At 43.8% G+C, this 24,189-nt stretch overlaps 1 long non-coding RNA gene across 1 annotated transcript in view; it reads right to left on the bottom strand.

Annotated features, from left to right (window-relative positions):
• The window catches only part of LOC114232505 (uncharacterized), a 32,394-nt gene extending 8,648 nt beyond the window's left edge, over positions 1-23,746 (bottom strand). Inside the window, exons 1-3 of the long non-coding RNA XR_003618569.2 lie at positions 23,715-23,746; positions 15,697-15,826; positions 5,593-5,761 (exon numbers count right to left, since the gene is read on the bottom strand). This is a non-coding gene — a long non-coding RNA (uncharacterized LOC114232505). The remainder of the gene's footprint in view (positions 1-5,592; positions 5,762-15,696; positions 15,827-23,714) is intronic.
• Between the last annotated feature and the right edge of the window lie 443 nt (positions 23,747-24,189).

The following is a 24,189-nucleotide window of genomic DNA, read 5'->3' as shown; positions in this document are numbered from 1 at the left end:
AGTAGCAAAAATCTAATAGATGGTCTATATCTGCCACTGGCTAGGTATTTTATGTTGAATAAAAGAATAATTAAATGAATGACTTGGATGCAATGAATGCTGCATTGGTCAACATTGGTGAAGGTGGCCATGCCCTTGGCATACCTATCTTGTAATAACTTACCCTGGAGGTCCCAGTGTGGCTGCAGCAGACCCACCTGGTCACGCCATGAAGCTCACGGCTGGCTGGACATCCTCATCTCTGCCTTTCTCATTGCCAGAGCTACCCCGGTGATTCTCATCATTCTGTTTATTAAAAATAGCAACTACCACAACTGACCTCCAAGAAATTGAAATCACACACATGAATATTGTTTTCCTCAGAGATAAAAGTAAAGCTGATTTGTTTTCAACATCACAATTGATCCCCCCGAGGGACAATCTTTGCTGAGTGAAAGATGGTAGAGGAATTCATGGTTTGCCAAACAGTAAGTCTTATTTGCTTAGATTCTTGTACAAACAGGTTCTGTGGGCAATCAAGCTCTGAGAGATAATTCAAAACAAGAGCCAGCTCAAAGCAAAGCACACCTAACTGTGCCTGTAAGCAGATCAAGCTGTCAGGAGGTCTGGATTCCCTTTCACATTTAGCTTAGCAACACACACTCTTTGAAGACCTACTAAGTGCCAGACACTGTCTCTCTTTACAGGCCATGATTACGTACAAAGGAAAATCTTATTAATTTCAAATCTAAATATTGTGATAATTCAGATAGCTGCTAACCTGCATTTGACTATTTCCCTAACCATGCAAAAGGATTTGCTTTGCCAATTTATATGTCAATTGGTCTGTAAAAAAAAATATTTAAAAGAATAAATGGTTTTTGAGACCTCTCAAGTGTTTTTAGAAAGGTAAATTTAGGTTTTGACTATGAAGTCACTAATTGGTTGATTAATAATGTTGATTGATTATCATATCAATTAAAAATCATTCTTCTAAATGCAATGTGATATCCTAGAATAAGAAACTGTAAAATCTGGCCAAAACCGGTTTGGCTCAGTGGATAGAGCGTTGGCCTGCGGACTGAAAGGTCCCAGGTTCGATTCCGGTCAAGGGCATGTACTTTGGATTTGGGCACATCCCCAGTGGGGGATGTGCAAGAGGCAGCTGATTGATGTTTCTAGCTCTCTATCCCTCTCTCTTCCTCTCTGTAAAAAATCAATAAAATATATTAAAAAAAAGAAAGAAAGAAACTGTAAAATCTGAATAAAGTGTTGAGTTTACTAGTAATAGCAATGTTAATAGTAATATGCCAATATTGGCTTCTCAGTTTTGGCAAACGTACCACAGTAATGTAAAATGTTAACATTTAAAAAATCTAGGTGAAGGGTAAATGGAATTCCCTGGACTATTTTTGAAACTTTTCCATACATGTAAAATTATTCCAAAATTTTAAAGTTTCTTTTTAAAATGTGCACATCCATTAAGTCTGATTCTCTGAGAACTAGCAGCAGCAACAGAAACTAGTTCTTGAACACATACTCTGGTTGACTCAATGTCCAGTGCTCAACACATGTGCTCACAACAATGTTATCCTCATTTAATAGACAAAGAAAATCTGGCTCAGAGTAACTAAGCAACTTGCTCAAAGACACACAGCTAAAAATGGATGGAGACAGGGTATGGCAAGGTCTCTCTAACCCCCAAGTCTGAGCTCTGAGCAACTCCACAGCTCCACTGGGTTGCCTCTTTGAGTTTCTCTATGTAAAAGAGACTTATCACTTACTCACACGGGTACTCATTTTTCATTTGAGTTGGTGAAACATATGAACTCAATTATTTGCACTGGACCTTTAAGTAAACCGCAGTATCATTTTGAAAATAACTGGGTTGAACACAGGGTCAAGTCTACTACCTTTCTGTTTGTTAAATTGGACTCAAATTTTCCTGGAGGAGGGTGTAGGGAAGGAGCCTGGAATGTTTTCAGAACAAAGCAACTAGTCCTTTCCCCTTGGCTCCTGTCTTCTTGCCCAAATAATCTGTTCAAAGACAGTAGACATGAGACGGTTGGCAATTTGAACACTTGTTGGGTATTTGATGATGTTTAGGAATTACTGTTACTTTTTTAGGGGTGATAATAGTATTGCAGTTTTGTTTTAAAAAAATTTTATCTTTTAGCGATACACGCTGAAATGCTTAGAGATGAAATGATATAAAATACTTCGAGATACTAGTATTTGGTTCACATGGGATTGGGGGGAGGTGCAGGAAATGTACAGGGAAATTGGCCATGAGTTGATAGTTGTTGAAAATGAAATGAAAGGGCTCTGAGACTGGACCACATAGTGCCCAAGTTCAACAAGGATGCATGACCTCACCACCAACCTCCTTCTCTCCCCTCCCACCAGCTCAGGTTTCTGCTTGGCAAATACCCTGCTGAGCTCTGCCCGAGTCTTCATTGATCTTCCAGCTGCCAACGTCAACGCACAAGTCCAGCCCCTCCAGGACTTCTCTGCAAGCGTTTGTCTGTTGCCAGCTCTCTATACCCGTGTCCCATGAACTGATAATTTCCAAGGCTCCAGGTGCTTTCTATTCATTATTTATTTAAACTTTACAACTGTAGGAGGGAGGATTTATTTCCCACTCCACCCTCAGTTTTGCTGAATGAGGAAACTGGCTCAGGGAAACTAGTAACTTACTTAAGTTCTTAGAGCTAGAAAACAACAGAAGTAAGATGCAAGCCCAGAAGTATTTGATTCTGAAATGTGTGTTATTGTTATTTAATTGATAGTTTAATAAATCATTATTGTCTATTTTATTATAAGATATTAATTATAATACTGTAATTATTAAATTATTATTATTTATTGGTATTATAAATGTAACTTTACCCTTATTTTTCTTTTTTTTTTTTAGATTTCATGGGCTAGAAAAAATGTTTAAACAATTTTTAGAGCTCTAATATGAGGCTGCTAAATGTGTGTGTGTGTGTGTGTGTGTGTGTGTGTGTGTGTGTGTTGTCTCATTGGGACACGTGAAAAATGCCCAATGATAATATATCACCACTATCATTGAATTATTTTTTAAAAAAGGTTCCCAAATGAACTGATATGGAAACATCTGTATAATGTGCTATTAAGTGAAAAAAGCAAGAGGCAGGATGCTACCTGCTGTATTAAGAATAAGTTTCTATGAACATATCTGCTTGCATATGCACAGAGCATTTCTAGAAGAATAGGAAAATAGTAACGGTGGCTGCTTCTGGGTTTGGGAACCAGAAGTCTGGGATAGGAGGGAGATGTTCCACACAGTCAGTGTAGGTTTTGTACATTTTGAATTCTGTGCAAGGGGCATCGTGTATCAACTACTTTAAAAATAAATAAATAAGTAGAAAATAAATCTCTAAAAGCGAAGATATTGCTAAGGACTGAATATTTGTGTCCCCCCCTCCCCCCATTCATATGTTGAAATCCTAACTCCCAAAGGTGATGGTATTAGGAGGTGGGGGCTTAAGTCATGAGGGTGGAACCCTTATGAATAAGATTAGTGGTTCATAAAAGAGGCTCCTTCAAAATTCCTAGCTCCTCCCACCATGTGAGGACACTTCGAGAATGTGTGGGCTATGAACCAAGAAGAAGACCCTCACCAGAAGCACACCATATGTTGGCATCTTGGTCTTGGACTTCTTAGCCTCCAGAATTAGAATCAATACATTTCATAAGCTAGCCAGTCTGTGGTATTTTGTTACAGCAGCTCAAACAGACTAAGACAGATGTTTTAACATCTCCAGAAAGATATGGCTAACATAATCACGAAATAATTTATATAGCCTTAGCCGGTTTGGCTCAGTGGCTAGAGTGTCAGCCTGAGGACTGAAAGGTTCCGGGTTCAGTTCTGGTCAGGGGCACGTACCTCGGTTGCAGGCTCCTTCCTGGCCCGGTTCCTGGTCACAGCTAGTGCAGGAGGCAACCAATTGATGTGTTTCTTTCGATATTTCTCTCTGTCTTTCCCTCTCTCTTCTACTCTCTCTAAAAATCAGTGGGAAAATTATCCTCTGATGAAGATTAATAATAATAATAATTTACATAAATGTAACTTTACCCTTATTTTTCTCTTTCTGACATACCTTGGTGAAAACTTGGTAAGGGTCTGACAGTAGCCTTCGAACAGACAAGACCCCATATTGCTCCTGCTTTACCTTCCAGTCCTCACTGACCACTCCCTGGGAATGTATGCAGCTGATGCCCTAACGTCTTCCTGGACCCACAAGCAGGGGCATCTCTTTGGGTGGTCCCTTCTAAGTGCCAAAATGCAAAACAACTTTCCCAGCATCAGAGCATAAATAGGGAAGCTGGGCCTGGCTGGAGTCAATGGCCTAAGATTAGGAACCTGGATTTGAGCAGTTCTCATCCTGATACAAGTTCTTGAACTTGACTGCGCTTCAGAATCACCTTCCTATTTTGTCAAAATAGCACCTTCCAGAGACTGTGTCTCAAGGTAGGGCTGGAAGTGTGCATTTTAAACCAGCCTCTGGGGCTTCTGAGGAGCGAGGAAATCACTATTTGGGAAAATGAAGAGTCCAAACTGTGTATCCTTATGAACGGAGGACAATGACAGAATTGTAATACTAATTCAAAAAATTAGTATTTTTTTTCTAAAAAAAAAAAAAAAAAGAGGAGGCCCTCCTCTGGGTGACAGTCAAAAGTCAAACAAAGCCGTTCCCCTCCCCCGCTCCGTCAGAGGTCAAACAGGATGTGTCTCAGATGGAGTCTGCTGATGCAAACAGGATCTGGAGAGAAATAACAATTTTTCCTTTTCACTCTGAACCTCCATCCGACCAGCTCCGGAAACAGTCCTGATTAGAGCATAATTGATTTGGACTCGGCGAGCAGAGCAGCCAGGCCTGCACATGGCCCTCCCGAGTTGTGCGGGCTGTGCAGTATCATCTGACTCTTCACCGCATTAAAAACAATCTGACATGACATGGGCTGGTTTTCTAACAACTTTGCAAACCAAGTATGATGGTAGAGTCCATGACTGTGCCAACCAGACGTTAGAGAACCAGCAGGGCATTTCCAGCAACGGCAAAGAAACTTGAGGCGTTTTAGCTGCATAAATACTAACTCTGGTCACACAGGATTTGGGGTCTTTTGCTGGGCAGGAAACGATCATGTATTACTTTCAAAGCGGAATCAGTTATTCCAGTTTAAACAAGGATTCTCAACAGTTTGCTTTTTTGTTTTTTTTCCATTGTACACATCACAGAGTGACTGTAATTCAAATTTATCAGAGATTGAAAGGACAAACCAAATAAACAAAAAATCCCATAGTACCAGAAGGCTAGGAGGAAATGAGTTGAGTCAGAGGAGAATTCCAGCGGGGACTTTTTGGACAGTGTTAGACTCCTTACTTTCAAGTAGTTGTTTCCTCTTTTTGCCCCAGTCTGTGTCAAGATCCCAGTGAACTGCAAACGGGCCACTAGCCAACCAAGGAATAGCTGCTAGACTAAAGCATCTCTTAGATCCACACCATGAATTCTACTCCTTGAACTTACTGTTTCCTGAGATCAGGTCCACCCACCCAACCCAGTTAGTTATCCAGGGAAGTAAGAATACCAACAGTACTCTGCACGTGTTATCTGCGAGTTTACAGGAAAGCGCCGGCATTCTGCCATGAAATATTCAGATATAGAAGATTTTTATGCCATAGCTCCAAATGGCTCAGTTTTGCTGGTGTGCCATGTCGTTTTGTTTCTATGTAGATCTGAATCCGATGTCTTTTGTGCTAAAAACAAAAGCAAACTATTAGAGCCCAGTTTGGATTTTTTTATGATACAAAATAAACTCTTTGGATCATAGAATAAAAGTAAAGAGAATCCAGTCTCTCTTCCTGGATTATTTTGAAGCACAAGCACATCAGATCATTTCATCAAATAATGTTCAATAGGTAGCTCAAAAAACAAAGATTACTTTAAAAACACAAACACAATACAATTGTCACGTTTTTAAAATTAACATTACCTCTTTAACATCAACCAGTATCTAGTCATATGATTTTTAAGCAGACATCTTACAGAAAGTCATACTGGTGAAATTAGCACAGTTCTGCATTGCTACAGGAACTGTGTGATCTGCCCCCTACCCAGTGCCCCATGGCAGAGATGCTTAAGAATCGAATGCACAAAAGTTCTTTCAGGGACTTGAGTGAACTCGAGTGTCAAAACGTCCCCGCCTGTGGAGACTGGGCTGGATCCTCCAGCATTGTTGACTTTGGTCTGGATGTTTATCCATTCATTTTTCAGACCTCTAGTCGCTTGTTTATCTTGGCCATCCCTTTCCAGCCCGAGACTTCCCACACCCTGCCATCTGGCACCCACAATGGTTTCATTCCCACAGCCCCAGCGCTGAGCAGAAACCTCAGGGGAAGCCCAGATCCTGCAAAAGGTCCCAAGTGCTGGGTCTATGCTTCTGTACCCCAGCCTTCCTGCAGGAAAATAAAGGGGGCAAAGGAATTTTTGGAGAGCATTCTCCAGGTTCATTATCAACAGAGTACAACCCTCTTACTGTCAATGGATAGATTCAGTCAATAAGTAGCTCAGTGCCTTGGTGAAGGTTATTCCCTGGTGAGAAGCTTAGAAAGTTTTAGGACTTTCTTAGGAAGTTTTAGAACTGTACCTGGTGGCGGCGGCGGCTTCTTCTTCTTCTTCTTCTTCTTCTTCTTCTTCTAAATATATATTTTATTGATTTTTCACAGAGAGGAAGGGAGAGGGATAGAGAGTTAGAAACATCGATGAGAGAGAAACATCGATCAGCCGCCTCCTGCACACCTCCTACTGGGGATGTGCCCGAAACCAAGGTACGTGCCCTTGACCGGAATCGAACCTGGGACCTTTCAGTCTGCAGGCTGACACTCTATCCACTGAGCCAAACCGGTTTCGGGTGGTGGCTTCTTTTATTAAAAAAAAATTTTAAAAAAATCCATCATATCACTAAATATCCAACTTGTATCCTTAGACCTACAAACTAAGACAGTAAAACTTTTAGCTGTGAGGACTTAACACTTATTTAGATTAACAGAACATTTTCAATGGTAAAGAAGTTTTCAATTAATGCAAACTGAAGCAGCTAGGTTGTTCATTTCTGGCAAATACGTTTACTCACCATTTGACTCACAAATTGCCTCTCACTTTCCTACTGTCCTGCTGCCCTGACCTGTCAGATTTCCCAGTCCTCGAAGGCTCTGCTGACCACCCAAGCCAAAGAGCTTCTCTCTCTAAATTCCAACGAGAGCGACACCATCTCTATCACCATGACACCTTTCACAGTTCCTGAGAACCTGCTATGTGCTGGGCTTAATGTATTATTCCATTTATCTTTAGTGTATTACCTGAATTAAACCACTCCAGGAGGAAAGCCATCGTTTCATAAGTGAGGAAAATAAGGAAAGATTCGGTCAACACCCACAGTCAGGGGGACAGTACAGGAGAGAGCTGGACTATGTGCCTTAGAGGAAGATCCCTCAATCTCTAAACCACATTGCCTTAAAAAAAAAAAAAAAAATCAAATTCCACCTTGTCAACAACGTTTGTGTATGTGTCCTCCCCTTGACCCAGTCTATGGATTTAGCACAGTATCTGGCAAACGTGGGAGCTCAATGGGTGATAGAAGCTAGCTGTTGTTATTGTTGCTGCTGTTATCAGTAATTATTAACTGCGTGGCCCAGAACGGTCTCACTTCTATGCTGGGGGCTGTTGTAGAAGCAGAAGCATGAGAGTCTGGCCTTATTGTCGCCAGATGGAGCATATAAAAGTACGGGATGCAATACTTGGGATATCTGTAAACGAAGAAGGTATTCGTTGCTTCTCTGAAATTCAAATTTAACTGGGCATCCTGTCTGTTATCTGGCAGCCCTTGTCATGGGGCCGACCAGGGAGGGCGCTACGGAGCAAGAGGAGCCTTCCCCGCTGAGCCATCTGGTGCTGATTAGCAGCCTTGCAGGCCTTCTGAGAAGGGAGGGCACAGTGGGTGCTGGGCAACCGGAGAGGGATTCGCGGAGCAGGTGGGGCTGCGGAATCAGGCAGCCTGGAGAGTTTACAGGCTTGAGGCCTTCGAAAGGATTAATGGAAGCAGCAATCGGCCAAGTGGCTTCTAACTGGAGCTCATTATGGAAATAAATTCACAGAACCGAGCTGGAAGAAAGAGAAGATATCGCTGTAAGTGGTTTTTGAAAGTGCACGAGACAGTAAATTGTCCATGACATTACCCGGATCGGTCCAAACAGCACCGTGCCGGGAAGGCCAGAGGGTCCACGTCCCTGGTCTCTTGTTGGAATTGGAAAAAGCACAGCTCTGACTCCTGAGGCCCACCAGGCTCTAGAGAGAAGCAGCCGAGGTGTGCTGAGGAGTGGGGTAAGTCTGAGCTTTGTTGGGGAGAAGAAAAAGAAGCATAGTGGGGCTGTCTTGGAGAGATGGTCCCTCGGAAGCAAAGGTGTGGCCCTAATCCCCTCAGGTGGAGATGTGAAGCCGTAGGGATCTGGACGATGCATTGCCCAGGGGCAGAGCCTTTATTCAGAGCCCTTATGTGTCGGGCACTGTAAATACATGGTATACTTTTATTCTCCTAAGAATCCTACTTTATATTGTAATCCTCTCTTCATAGAGGAGGCAACAGAGGTTCAGAGAGCCAGGGTTACTCACTGCACATCACCCAGCTAGCAAGTGGCAAAGCCAGGATTCAAATTTAGATCTGCCAGATTTCAAATCCTGTTCCCTCTCTCTTTCTCCGCCCCGATATGAGTCAGTTCCGTGCCAGTTATTTTTAAGGAAACACTCCTGTTGTCCTCTGCTTACAGGACAATGACTATGCTCCCGCCTCTGGTGACAGATTTCTTCTGGCTCAGATTGGTAACGGGAGTCCTCCTGGTTACTCAGGGCTTCCTTCATACAGCCGGGAGGCGGGGGCGGGGAGGCATGTCAGTGAATCTTCTTTCCCATCCTTGTGCCCTTGGGAGGTCAAATTCTCCCCTGGTGCTCTGGTCCATAGCCCTCAGGCATCTTTTACTGCAGTCCTAGTGGGTTCTCAGCACCACTGAAGCCCGGGAAGGCCTCCGTCTGCTTTAGGGACTCTGGTGACCTCCCCTCCCCCAGGCCCTCCTTCTGTGGTGTCTCCACCAAAGACAGGGGAGGAATAAAAATGCATCTAATGAAAAGAACTTTCCAGGTGCAAGGAACAAAATCCAGGCAGATTGCAGGCCAGGGCAGGCGAGGCACTAGCTTTTGCAGATGTCCAGAAAGAGCCCACGTTTGACACTAACTAGTAGAAGGGAAGATACTTCCAACCGTAAAGAGCCAAATGTTGACGTTGGAGGGCTATGAAAACAAGCTATCTAATTTATTGGAACATGTTTTTCTAGCAGCTTTGGGCCAAAGCTGCGATTGCCTCCTGCAGGGATGTGTGACCTCATCCTTTCTCCCCCACCCTCTCCAACGGTAACTATAGGGTTTTCCCAGTTAGAACATAACATATGGTTTGCAGCAGGAAGTGCGAAATCCCAGAAATGAGCAGGGGCTCAGGTTTCAGACTCAGAGAGACTCAGGTGAGCTACAAGGAATGGCCTTTTGTTTCCTATGAAAACAGTGTTTAGTGACCCCTGGGTTTGGAATGAGGTAATTAATTCTCCAGAAACTCTCTCCAGTTTCCTGGGCAACAAAATCAATGTGTTGTTGATAGAAATACTGGGGATAATAAATTGGTTTAAATTACAGATTTTCTTTTTAAGAGAGATTTCCTCCCTACCAACCAAAAATATAAAACAAAACAACAGAAAGCAAATAAAAAATTCAAACAAAACACACACACAGAGCACGCACACACACATAAGCCTACGTCTCCCTCTTCACCCTTGACTTAGCCTCGCTCTTTTTCAAAGTTTAAGTTTAGTGCTCTGTGAATATTATTATGCTCTAGACGTAGGGAAAGTAAAAGGTGGGTCAAATCCCAGGAGTAATTATACACAGAACAAGAAAATCTTTAGCTATTCTTCAGGTCAAAGATTCTCAGTGAATGAGGTTATGGTAGGGTCAGCATGTCAGAATTCCTGGGGGTGTCAGAGGGAGGACACCAGTATGAGATTTTTGTTTATCAGAAAGCATCGAGGATTAAAAAATAAATAAAACCGACTGAGCAACTGGGTTAGGCTGCCTTAGCTTTTTCCATTTCAAAACCAACTAAGTAAAGTTTTGCTTTTTTAATGACCAATTTAAGAACGAAGTAAATGGTGTGTTCTTTTTGGAAATGCTATTTGCAGCACTTTGGGAACTCCTGGCTGAAGTCAAAGCCTGCTTTTCCCCCTTCCCTTCTCACTATGCAGCGAGGCAGCAAGGATTTCTTACTGCACCGCCTGAGAACACAGGCTCCAGCTCCAAACCGCCTGGCTTCTACCTTGTCTCTCCCACCTGCAGTCTCTCATCGTATTTAAGATGCCATTGATTGTAAAACCTGATCATGACTTTAAGCATCACTAAGAAAGAAAAGAGTTGTCAGTTAAAATTCTGAAACAATGCTACTATGCCATCCATTGTAGGGGGGGGGGGGGGGGGAAACAGCATCGTAACACCCACACATTGCAAACTGTGGTTTTAAAGAAATGAAAAGAGGCCAAGTCAGGAGAACGATAACAGACCCTCTCTCTCTGCCTTGGCCTCTGGGTGATTCCTTCAAGTATACCCTGGTTCTCACAGAAAAGGGCCTGGCTTATCTGGTAATCGTTCTATTGTGGGAAGAGCTTTTGCATTCATAATGCTCTTGTGGATTATTTTTGCCAAGTTTTTTGTTGCTCTAAGCACTTCCTGGAGGCACCGCAGCCACAGGCGGATCCTGACCTCTGAGGGATGCCAGGTGGGGTTGGATGCAAACAATCCACACGGTGCTTGGACCAGATGGTTCCACGCAGTAAGCGTTGTTATTTCATTCACAAAATGTCAGACACAAGCTGATTTTTGCCATTTTAGTCCTAGCAAATGGCAAAGTGAACAACCCTGTCTTGATATGCAGGCCCATATTGATGTAACTCATTTTTGCAAATGGGTGAACATTGGTGCAAATGCAAATTTCCAAAGTCATTGCTGCTGCGATCTCGTTGACTCAGAATTAAAACCCGTGAGGGCAAGGCTCCAAGTCCACATATGCTTTCCAGCTTCTTGGAAACGCTTGCATTTTGCTGTTGTCCTTAGCCTTCTGTTATCCCTAATTTCCTCCTGGAGTTATTGAAGAAATAGGCATTTGGATGATTAGAATGTGATCTAGCTGGCACTGATTTAAAGGCACATGTCTGTTTTTATACTCAACCAAGTTTGATCAAAAAAAGAAACTGTGTGGGATTTGGCACTGGGGTTTAGGAAGCCTAGCTCCAGAATTTGACAAAAAAAAAACCCCAACATATTGGATTGGGGGTTAGGAAACCCAAGTTCTAGCCTCTCTATTGACTGACCCAAGGGTCACTCTTCACCGTTGTCTGGTTCTTACATTCGTCATCTATAGAGTCTCTCCTAGCCCTAAATCCCTAAGATGTAAGGAACTCAGGAAACATCTGGCTCTGTTGGGCATCTTTAAACACCAGGTGATGGTTAATTTTATGTGTCAACTGGCCAGGCTATGGTGCTCAGATGTTTTGGTCAAACACTAGTCTAGCTGTTGCTCTGAAGGTACTTTGTAGACGTGGTTACCATTTACAATCAGTGGACGTTAAGTGAAGGAGAGTAGCCCCATAATTTGAATAGGCTTCATCCAGCCAGTTGAAAGTCGTAAGAAAGAAGACTGAGGTTTCTTGGAGAAGGAAGAATTCTGCCTCAAGACGATAACATAAAAAGCTCACCTGAGTTGAAATCCTATTGGTCTGCCCTATGTATTTTGTACTCAAACCTGCAATACTAGCTCTTAACCTGAATTTCCAGCATGCTGGTTTTTCCTATGGATTTCAGAATTGCCATCCCCACAATCACATGAGCCAAATTTTGAAAATAAGTCTTCTTCCTTCTCTCTCTCTCTCTCTCTCTCTCTCTCTCTCTTCTCTCTCTCTCTCTCTCTCTCTCTCTCTCTCTCTCTCTCTCTCTCTCTCCCTCTCCCCGTCTCTCAATATATATATATATTTCCTACTGGACCTTTTGCTCTGACTCACCTTGCACTTGACCTCCCTACCTGACCTTCCCAGCTTCTGACTTATTTTTCTACACATGAAGTCACCTCACTCCATATTTCTACATTTTAACCTTGTATTTTTCTCCTAGATGGCCATGATTTAAACTTTCTTTTTGGCCCAGCTGCTGTTTATTTTCCTGAATAAAACTTTCTTTGATCTGCTTCCAACCCTGAGACCTCACAGATTGACCCCAAGGGACCTGGGTAGGTATGACTGAACTCAGTACACGCACGACTGTTTGCAGACTCACGACCTCCCGGGCTCCTGCTTTTTTGTGCTTCAGTGGCTTGTAGCATTCTTGCCCTACATACTTCAGCTTGGAAATCTTGTTCTTTACACAGAAATCCCATACTTTTACAAAGGGTTAAAAAGAAACTGGCCTCATTTCCATCTCCTGGGTATCATATTTCTTATTCATGTCACAGGAGATATGTGGTTATGGGAGGACATGTTTGTTAATGAAAAAGGAGTGTGGATAATTACTTTTTTGCTTATTTGCAAGGGAGATTTTAAAAAGTAAGTATAGCCAAAACCGGTTTGGCTCAGTGGATGGAGCGTCGGTCTGCGGACTGAAGGGTCCTGGGTTCGATTCCGGTCAGGGGCATGTGCATTGGTTGCGGGCACGTCCCCGGTGGGGGGTGTGCGGGAGGCGGCTGGTTGATGTTTCTTCCTCATTGATGTTTCTAGCTCTCTGTCCCTCTCCTTTCCTCTCTGTAAAAAGTCAATAAAATATATTTAAAAAAAAAAAAAGTAAGTATAGTTGTATGTGTGTGTGTAAAGTTATTTTACAGCAAATATTTGAGGAGCTCTTAGAGATCCATGGAGGGAAGTGACTTGGCTAATGCCAAGTTTTATTAGAAACACAGGCTTTGCTAATGTTGACCCTATTCTAGAAGACTCTTATCACATAAGTGTTTGCCTTCATAAGGGGCACCTCACAGGAAGCCTACGGCTTATAATGATGTCAATGCATTGCCTGTCTGTCGAGGTCTAAAGGGCTCTATATATGGCCTCTCAGTGTGCTGTGTGTTGAAGACATTTAGGTATTTTGCTCTCCCGTGTACTCTAGTGGAGTCAGGCCGAGCTCGTGTTATATAACACCACCATCTCACTCTGTAATGAGCAACTTCTGAGGAGGAGGCAGCCGGGAGAACAAAGCCACCTGCCCTTTGCCAACCCCTCCATGCTCTGCCAGTGCACCTGCAGAGCTCCGAGGGCTCAGCCGGGAGGAGACACCGCTTATTATGTTTCTCTGTGTGGATAACACAGGGCCTTCCCAGGACAGGCCAGTCTGAAAAAAATCTCTGCTTTGTTTCTTGGCCAGGTTTTATCCAAGGTCTTCTAGGGGTGAGGGATCATTAAACAGCTGCCTCGCTGAACCCCTGCCTTTCACTTCACCTGCTTTCAGAAATCTGATCGACTCAGACAGAGGCATGAAATATTTAGAGGAAGCTCCCAACGATCAGTGTCTCAGCGGCCTGCAGGGTTAAATGGGGGGGAGTGTCACATGTTGGTTACGGCTCAGTAGGACTTGTCTGCAGTTCCAGTCTGACTCGTTGGTGTGCTAAGTCAGAGTCTAATTTTGTCACCATTCTTAAGTATAAGTTAAGCATCCTTCTCTCTGTCGTTACCTGTCACTGCTATGGGGGGAGAGATGAACAGTGAGGGCCCTTTCTGTTGAGAAAAACTCAATTCAAATTGGTTTAAGTGAAAAAGAAAATGCGTTAGATGGGCTAGCTAAAAAGCCCAAGGCTAGGATGGCTTCAGGAGGGGCTGGCTTCTTGGCTCAAATGAGGTCATCCGGACTTGGTTTCTCTCCATCTCTAGGCTCTGCCTTCTGTTGGATTGGCTTCATTTTTAGACATCCTGTGGTGGCCCCAGCAGTTCCAGACTCCCCCTTGTGGTGGCAAGATGGCTGCAATAGTTCCAGCCTCAGTGTAAAGCAGGGGTCAGCACACTTTCCGTGAAGGGGCCAGATAGGAAATATTTTAGGCATTGTGGGCCATGCTTCTATTGTAGCTACTCCACTCTGATGCTTGAGTGCAAAAGCAGCCATAGACCATATGTAAATGAATGGCTGTGTTCCAATAAAACTTTATTTAAAAAAACTAGCAATGAGCCTAGTTTTGTCTGTGGGCTATAGTTTGAGGATTCCTGGAACTAACTATGTATACAGTTGTTAGAAAGTGGCTTCCCAGCCAGGAATGAATCTCCCAGCTTCCCTTGTATTTGGGTGTGGCTACTATGTGACTGAGTTCCAGTCAATGAAACACGAGTTAAAGTTATGTGGACCATTTTTGGGTCAACTTTTAATAAGCAGGGATGCCCCCTTTCACTCTCTTCACCCTGTGAGACTGCATGCAGATGAGGAGGTTCCAGGAGCAGCAGAGCCACAGGGTAAGGGAGTGTGATTCCTGAGTCACCCTGTGGATGGGGTAAACATCCAACCATCAGGAGCCGCTGCCTTAGACTGTTACGTGAGTGGGAAACATTTCTATTTTGCTCAAATCATTTTACATTTTAAGTCTGTTTTTAACAGCAGTTTTTCTATCTTAGGTAATACAAAAGTTGGTGTTAGAAAAGGAATGCTAATGTACAAAACACCTAAAATATGTGGCACTCAGTTGTGCAGTGAGAGACAAGAAAACAGAGTAGGCAGCAAAAATGGTGAGCTGTGTTGTACAGCAGCAAAATATTTTTTATAACTATGGCCAGCAATCATCTGGAAAAGGCAGATCAAGATGGACCGGTAGTTCCAGAGAAAACCATTAGAAAGAGAGAGAATGTTAATGTGTGTTAGAGTTGAGTGTCTTGCTACAAGTTATTACTAGAAAAATATCCCTGACAATAAATGACCAGTTTATAAGCAGAAATAAAAGGGAATGAAGAGAGCACCCACATTTGGAAAAACCTATGGATTTTGGATCCCCCACAGTAAGAAATAAGATGGGAGGAATGTAATTAAAACCGCAGATTTGGAAAAGACTAAATCCCATTAAGAATTCTCAGCTAAATATAGCAGCTCAACCCCTGCAGCAAAGATCAGATTAAAGGTGTAGCCTTTCCGTTCAAGTCTGCTGTTCAGATCACCTCGAGGTAGCTGCCATTACATTGAGAGAAAACGATAGAGACAAGGAAGCAAATAATTTAGGCTTCAGAACTATGTCCAGGAAGGAATTTTGGGTGCGGTTACTGGCACTTGGAATACACTCGAAGCAAGTAAATAAGAATCTTACTAAGTTTTTGAGGGAATTGTATTGTTAAAGAAATCACAAGCTTGGATGCAATAATCTTTGATTGGTGAAACCTTACCCTTTGGTGCTAAATTTGCATGAGCAGAAAGTGGACGATGAAGGCTAGCTATTTAGAATTTTCAAGGCGGGCAATTTGGAAGTGGCCAAAAGGGATAATGGACAAGGAAGGACATCCAGAGGGTGGAGTAAGGGACCCTAGAGAAAAATAGATCATGAATTCCAACCAGACAGCAGATTAAAGGGCTAAGCAAGGGACTTATCCCCTCTTACCAGGCAGAGGGTCTTCATACCAGAGGGTTCCATCATGCTATTAACCAAGGACTCTGTTTTTCCCATTCTTCCCTTTTCTCAATAAGAGTGTCATTGCAGTTCAAGTCCCTGTTCCAGACTGCTGAGTGAGCTACAACAACATAACAAATCACATTGTTTTTGAGCAATTATAAAATTTTGTGTACTTGTTACCACACCCTAGCCTACTTAATACAAGAGGCAACATGGTCTCTCTCTGTGTTTACTTAACCCTGTCTCACTCTGAAGACTGGACTTCATTGTTCCTCTGTATGTAACCAGATGTTAGCTGGAACTTTTCCTTGAGTACTAGGTGAAACTGGAATGAACTCTCAATTCCTTGTCCTATGGGTATCCAAAACCTTTTCCAAAATATCACTAAATTGGTATAGTGGTATAGTGGATGTGTGTTAGAGGGGCAAGATAACTGGTCTTTTAGTTAATAAATTGCTGGACCCATGAGGAGCCACATTCACACCTGTTTGACAAGACATTGTATCTTCAAGAACCCCAGACCTAGAGATGGATGTAGTGACTCAGTGGAGCTTTGGGGTGTCTTCTTTGAGAAAGGCATGGTATAGGCTCTCTGTGGTGCAAATGGAAGAAGAGTGCAAATGGACAGCGAGTGTCTGGAAGTGATAGATTGACAGCTATTTACCAAAAATCCATTTCCTCTTTTTTTTTAAAAAAAATATATTTTTACTGATTTCAGAGAGAGGAAAGGAGGAGAAAAGAGAGGCAGAAACATCAATGAGAGAGAATCATCGATCAGCTGCCTCCTGCATGCCCCACACTGGGGATTGAGCTCACAACTGGACACATGCCCCGACCAGGAATCGAACCATGACCTCCTGGTTCATAGGTTGATGCAGGCCAGGCATTTCCTCTTTTTCTTTAATGCACAGCTAAACCACACTTCCTGGGCTACACAGGCAGTTAGGTGTGGCTATATGTGTGAGTTCTAGCCAACAGAATGTGAGTGAAAGCAATGTAGGCCATTTCCAGACTAAGAAGGTCGTGTGTCCCCTCCTTGCTTCATTTCCCTTCTGCTGGATATATACAACAATGAGGACCTAAACTCTACAGGATAGTGTAGACACAAACTGGAAGGAGCCTGGGTTTCTGAATCATCACATGGAAAAGAGCTGTCTTCAGACTGTTGAGAAAGCAACAACAACATAACAAATCACATTGTTTTTGAACAATTATAAAATTTTGTGTACTTGTTACCACACCCTAGCCTACTTAATACAAGAGGCAACATGGTCTCTCTCTGTGTCTACTTAACCCTGTCTCACTCTGAAGACTGTGTTTCATTGTTCCTCTGTATGTAACCCAGATGTTAGCTGGAACTTCCCTTTTCCTTGAGTTCTAGGTGAAACAGGAATGAACTCTCAATTCCTTGTCCTATGGGTTTCCAAAACCTTTTCCAAGTTATCACTAAATTCCCCATGGAGCTTCTGTTCTTATGGATTCTTTACACTCTTGAGTTCTTTCGCTCAAATGGTCTCTGTTCTGGTTCACAGTGACAAGACATAAAATTCATACCCTTTTCTGATTTACACACACACACACACACACACACACACACACACACACACACACACCTCTCACTCACACAAATTATGTACAAGCATAAGAGGTTGTCCCGAGTAATTGTTTGTGGCATTAGAAATTAGAAGCCCCGCCTGTGAGTTGTTGTTCTGCACCCTCTTGCCTATGTAACTTGGGCAAGTTACTGGAATCCTGTCTCCATTTTCTCCTTTGTAAAGTGAAGGAGGCATTATCATCCTCTTAGGCTGTGGTGAAGTGTAAAATAGCAGACGTGGGAAAGCCCGTATATCATAAGCCCTCTACAAACATTTAGTACATCTGAGTACAAGGAAGTTGCATTTTACACGAGGGTTGCACTTTCTAAGACCTCATGTAAGTGAAAAGCAAACAAATCTCATGACTCAAGACTCCTCCTGGGAAAGGATGGCAGCCACTTATGTTGACCAGCTGGCGAGAGAATAAGCAGCGTTTCCAACTCACTAGGCTCTCAGGTTAAAAAGTTTGCAATTTTGAACACACTTTTAAAGCATTTGTATTTTCAAAAATGAGTCTTTATTATTACCTTTACATGACCCACTTTTAAATATGCTCCAATCAAATTTGCTTAAAATGCACCAAATTCCATGACTGGAGAGAGAAGAGAAGTGCACATTGTGATGCAGAATGGATGCTTTATGTTCCCGCATTGCATTAGCCTCTGGATTTGCTCAGCAGTCACTCTGGAATTTTTAAAATGTCATAACAGAGGGCTTTCAAAATAGTATGCTCGTGCACCCCACCCCAAGCATGTAATATTGTCAGGATGTTTTATCTGGTGCCATATATCTTGCACATGACAAGTCCATTCCTCCAAACAAACTATCACACACGTCCACACCATCTATAAATTTGGAATCCTGACATCTACCTATGCTATTACCCTCTGACACTTGGATCGGCCTGAGCTGGGCATAATTGGAGGGTGATGTTTGTAAGGAATGAAGGGGGATGTCACTCTTTTCTTCCTGATGGGTCCCCTCTGGGGAAAGTAATGTCAGGAACAGACAAGGCTTAACCCTGCTGGAGAAAGCCCCAGATGCTCACCCCAGGGCACCAGGAGATTAAACAGGCCTGATCTATAAGCATCCCCACTCCAGGGGTGATAACAAGGTCATTCTGTACTTAGGTTTGGCTTATAATAATACATCTGGCATCAATAGAGTTTCTTTCTTTCCAAAGTACTTTCCTACTTATGATCTCATTGGCTCTCCTGGGAGGAGGAAAGGGAGCTGGTTAGGATGAGCAAACCTGAGTTCCTCCTGCTGTGGGGCTGGGCAAATTGCTTCACCTTTCTCAGATTCAGTGTCTCCATCTATAAAATGGTATCATGATTGCTGTAGGGAGCTTAGGGTTGTATCTGTGCAAGTGTGCCTGTGAGTTGAGTGGGGAAGTGCTTTGAGAAATCCACAAAGCTATAGACAGAAATGTGCTGTGATGATAAAAGTCATGTACTCTGTCTGGAAGAACCTAAGAAATAAATCTAAGAATTACCACAGTAAAGAGGTTTTCACCCTTTATCTTTTGAAGAGCCACAGATGAATTGTGACCATGACAGGAGACACTATTTTAGTAGACTCAGATTTTTGTTCTCTCACTTCAAAAGTCACCTAAACTGTAGGTTGAATGCCATTACTGGTGTTGGCTCTGTCTTTACCCTCTGCTCTCACCCTCAAGAAAGCATAGCAAGCTGAAACCGGTTTGGCTCGATGGATAGAGCGTCGGCCTGCGGACTGGGAGGTCCCAGGTTTGATTCCGGTCAAGGGCATGTGCCTTGGTTGCGGGCGCATCCCCAGTGGGGGGTGTGCAGGAGGCAGCTGGTCGATGTTTCTCTCTCATCGATGTTTCTGGCTCTCTATCCCTCTCTCTTCCTCACTGTGATAAATCAATAAAATATATTTAAAAAAAAAAAGCATAGCAGAATGCAAACGATAGCGATGTTACTATAAAGCAGTGGTTCTCAACCTTTCTAATGCCGCGACCCTTTAATACAGTTCCTCATGTTGTGGTGACCCCCAACCATAAAATTATTTTCGTTGCTACTTCATAACTGTTGTGACCCACAGGTTGAGAACCGCTAGCAGGGTCACCTAAGACAATCGGAAAACACAGATATTTACATTATGATTCATAACAGTAGCAAAATTACAGTTATGAAGTAGCAACAAAAATAATTTTATGGTTGGGGGTCACCACAACATGAGGAACTGTATTAAAGGGTTGCGGCATTAGAAAGGTTGAGAACCACTGTATAAAGTAACCTTGATTTCACGCAATTTATTTTTGTTCGATCTATTTTAAAAAAAATGCAAACTCAGGATTCTTATATGTGACAAAACCCTGACCCAAAGTGAAGTTAGCAAAAGGTCAAATTTATTGACTTGTGTAAGGAAAAGTTCTCCAGGGCACCATCTTCCCCAGATGCCCTCAGGCTGGGGATGGGGAGGGGCGAGGACCAGGGGTTTTGTCTGAATGAAAACCCATGTACTGTCAACAGAGATGGGATAATTATAAAAATGCATGTCATTCAGTGCTGGCTTTCTATTAATGAATAGAATGGTATTGAATATTTGTAAATACAATGAGAAAATCAAATATCAAGGAGAGAAGATAATTGAAATTTTGGATATGTTGAGTTTCAAGTGCCTGCGGAATATTTGGGCAATACTATTGAGTAGAAAGTTAGAACCAAGGACCCAGTGCTCAGAAAACCAGATTTGGGCTGGAGATAGAGGTATGATAGTTAAGAGATGTGACAGTGGAGGCAAGTTGGCTTAGGGAAAGCATCCAGAGGCAGTGCAGGGTGAGTGAGAAGGAGTCTTGACACCTGCAAAAGTGGGAAGAGGAAGGAGGATCAAGGGAGCTGGAGAAAGTGAAGGGAACAGCCTATCAAGAAGGCCTCGGGGAGGAACAGTTCATGAAGGAGGGAGTGGTCATCTCTGAAGCCAAAGTAATGTCTGTTTAGGCCAAGTCAGGCCTCTGCAGTCTGTTCAGATTGGCATCTGGGAGGTCATTGGTGGCCTCTGCACAGGGATGTGATGGGTTGGGGAGTGTCAGTGAGTAAACAGGGGAAATGAGTCATGGAGGAAGTGACAGGGGATCTCACCTTGCAGAGCCTGTCCCTGAAGGTCAAGGGAAGAGAGGAGAGAATTTGGAGGAGAGAGTGGGGGGGGGGGAGGGGGGTTGGGGGGGGGAAAGAGGGAGGGAGAGAGGGGGAGAGAGAGAGAGAGAGAGAGAGAGAGAGAGAGAGAGAGAGAAAGAGAAAGAGAGAGAGAGAGAGAGAGCTTTTTTTCCTGACAGGGCCGGAAAGAGATCAAATACTTTTTGTATTAGGTCATTTAACCTATTGATGTTCCTCTCTCTGGACAAGGAGGGCAGTTGTGGGCACAGGAGGTGAGGGCAGGGGTCTACTACAGATGGTGGACCAGAGCATATAGACCCAAATACTTCCTTCTAGACTAGGTAAAAACCCCAGGGCTCCCATCTGTAATGTGCTCAGATATTCAGGTACCTTCCTGCTCTCCACCCCCTCCTGCCCCAGTTCAGCCCAGGGGCATCTTCCAGCAGTAGTTTGGGCATCCTGGGCACAAATGGGTATCTCTCCTCCTCTCCACCTCCCACCTCATCCTAAAGGAAGGTATGGGGGCCCCTTCAAACTCCATACAAGAACCTCCCAGAATGCCTAATGTGTGGACTACGTGCTCCAACATCCAGGTTCCCCGAATCCTTTCCCTTTCACTCCTGTCTTCATCTTACAGCTCAGCCTTCATCTGTTTCTGTTTCAAAAACCCTGTTTGACCTGTGGGAGTGTCTGTGCCTTGGGAGGATCCGATGAACATTCTTTATTAGGCTTTAACCCCTTTGTGTCTTTCATCTTCCTGTCTCAATGGACTCACAGCCCCTTCTCCTTTCCATCTATCGCTGATAGTGTCCCTGCTGACTGCCTGTCCCCGTGGAAAGCAACCTAGACTTCAGAGCCAGAAGATAAGCTGTGGTGACTGGGCCTGTGCCAAGGTGTTCCCAGCCCACCAGCTCCTTTTTAAGCCTCTGCTGATCAGTCAGCACTTCAGAGAGAAAATCTCAATGAGGGTCTTTCTTTCTTTTCTTTCTTCTCTCTCTCTCTCTCTCTCTCTCTCTCTCTCTCTCAATCCTCATCAGAGGATATATTCTCATTGATTTTTAGAAAGAGTGGGAGGGGGAGAGACAGAGACTCTCTCTCTCTCAATCCTCAGCAGAGGATATATTCTCATTGATTTTTAGAAAGAGTGGGAGGGGGAGAGAGAGAGAGAAACATTGATGATTGAGCCCTGACCAGGGCCTGGGCCAGGGAGGAGCCTGCAACCGAGGTACGTGCCCTTGACCAGAATCGAACCTAGGACCTTTCAGTCCCTAGGCCGAAGCCCTATCCACTTAGCCAAACCAGCTAGGGCTCAATGAGGGCGTTTCTGAAGCTTGGAGAAGGGAAGGCAGAGTTCAGGGCTTCACAGCAGTGTTACAGAGAATGCCTCTAATTAGCACCCAGGGGCACTCCTGCTCCTTCCAGCCTGCTGCTTTGTCATCACCCCTGTACTCTGCCCTACACCTGGGTGTTCACCAGAAGCGAAAGCCACTTCTGGGTACAAGAAGAGGATTCCAGGAAATGCAGGAGGCCTCAGAGGGGTGGAAGTACTTGGGTGGGGCTAAAGCTATCTTCATCTGGGCGTGCTCTGGGTTGGCTTCTTTATCAGGGAGCTATTAGCTTTTCCCCGGAATCACACCTCACCCAGCACCTCCCTTCCGTATTGGAGCACCAGCTACTACAGCTTCCAAGTGCTCCAGGCCTTGCAGTCTGTCTCTGCCCGTTCTGAGCAACAATTGATTTCAGCAGGAGTCCAACCTGACCTGTGCCTACACTGTGTACCAATAATGGGCCACAAAGTAGACTTTTCCTACCTTCACCTCCCTTCTTATGCTAACAGCTTAGCTCCAAACACGAGACTTCTCTAAGTGAACTATTGAGGACCAATCACATTTGTATTCAGTTCCTGGAGAAATAAAAATCAAGGCAATACAGGGTGTCAGCATAGCCTAGAGCTGTGCTATTCAATATGGTAGCTACTATGCCACATGTGGCTATTCAAATATAAAGTAAAAGTAAATAAAATTTAAAACTCATTTTACCAGCCATTCCAGCCATAGTAGGTGATCTGTAGGCACATATGGCTAGTGGCCACCATACCGGACAGTGCAAAATTATTATTTTGCCCTAGCCGGTTTGGCTCATTGGATAGAGCAGCAGCCTATGGACTGAAGGGTCCTGGGTTGGATTCCAGTCAAGGGCACATGCCTGGGGAGCAGGTTCCAGCCCCAGTGGGGGGTGTACAGTATTTTCTTCTACAAACATTTTTAAATAAAATTTTAAGTGACGTATAATATATTTACAGGAAAGTGCATAAGTTATAAGAGTGCAGCTCCATGAATTTTGATTGGATAACCACTAACCTAACTTGCAATGCGACAGGTTTCTCCTGTTATTGAACTTTATAAAGGAGGATTCAAACAGCATGTACTCTTAGGTGTCTGGGCCTTGTTTGTGAGAGTCATTCATGTTGTGCATTTGTTCATTCTCCAGGGCTTTATACTATTCAATTATATGGATATACGACAATATATTTATTCTCCAGTTCATGGACATTTGGGTAGTTTCTGATTTTGGGCTACAATGAACAGTGCTGAAGTTGTATGTGCCTTTTGGTGAACATATATATGTTTGTGTGTATGTTGGGTATGCAGACCTAGGAGAGGAATATCTTTGTCAGCAAGAATAGGTCTCGAAGCACATCCAGGCCTCTGTATTACAGATGAGGGGATTGTGGTCCAGCGGGGATTGTGGTTTGACTCCCTGGGGTCAAACCGCAGCTCAGCACTAGGCAGACCCAGATCTCCTAAGAGCCAGGACCCCTTCTCCTTTCAGTTTGTTCTGCTGCTTCTCAGAGAAATAATGTGGATCGCCATTTCTTTTAAGCTCCGTGACCCTTCCCCCACGCCCAACCTTGGAGCACAGTTTTCCAGGAAACCTGCAGCCCCTTAGGGCATTTACAACGTGCAAAGGTCCTGAGGCACAAAGGAAGAATGAGGGGGAGGGTTGGATACAGCCTTCCCCAGCAGGGCAGCTTAAGGTTTTTAGATTTTTAAAGCCTGTTTCTAGTTGACAGGTCTTGAGAATTGCTCATCATGGCATACCACAAAATCTTTAGCGATTTTGAATCTATTACTTAAGAAATTGTTACTTAACACCCACATGATTCCAGTTCCACCTAACTTCAAAGAAAGGAAGAGAGAGACCTGGTTGGCGATGAGTTCATACAATAGAAATTTCTGTTTTGTTTTCCTCTCTCTGCATTTAGAAGCAGTTCTTCCTTTGCTCTTACCTCCTTCAGCCTCCCTGCGGCTTCTTTGTGCCGCTGGAGAGCCATGGGGACAGGCTGTTTGTACAGCTGTGCTGAACTCCAACCCGAGAGCCTTCCATCCCACTCAGACACTCTGGGCAACTCTGGGGAGGAGGGAAAGGATGTAAATCACGCCCTCCCACGTGGGCTCCCAGCTCATTTGTCTCTGAGCCTCACCCAGGGGCCTCTTAAGTCTGACTGTTACGTAGTGAGCCCAAGCTGCCAGGAAAGGTGACGCTTCAGCATAACAGCAAGGCCTCCCCCATGGGCAAACCTACCCTGGTGTGTACAGGTGTGCCTTGCTTGACACAATGCGGGCATTGACAAAAGCCTAGACTGATGGGACCACACACTGGTCAAGGCCACCACCTCATCTTCGGAAGAAGGACACTGCTTTTCTCATAAGTTTAGTGAACTCCATGCTCTCCGAGGACTCCTCTGGTTTTGACAGTCCTGA

The sequence above is a fragment of the Eptesicus fuscus genome, chromosome 17 (genome assembly GCF_027574615.1).
Source record: "Eptesicus fuscus isolate TK198812 chromosome 17, DD_ASM_mEF_20220401, whole genome shotgun sequence".
NCBI lineage: Eukaryota > Metazoa > Chordata > Mammalia > Chiroptera > Vespertilionidae > Eptesicus > Eptesicus fuscus.
This window is presented reverse-complemented; position numbering and strand designations above follow the sequence as displayed.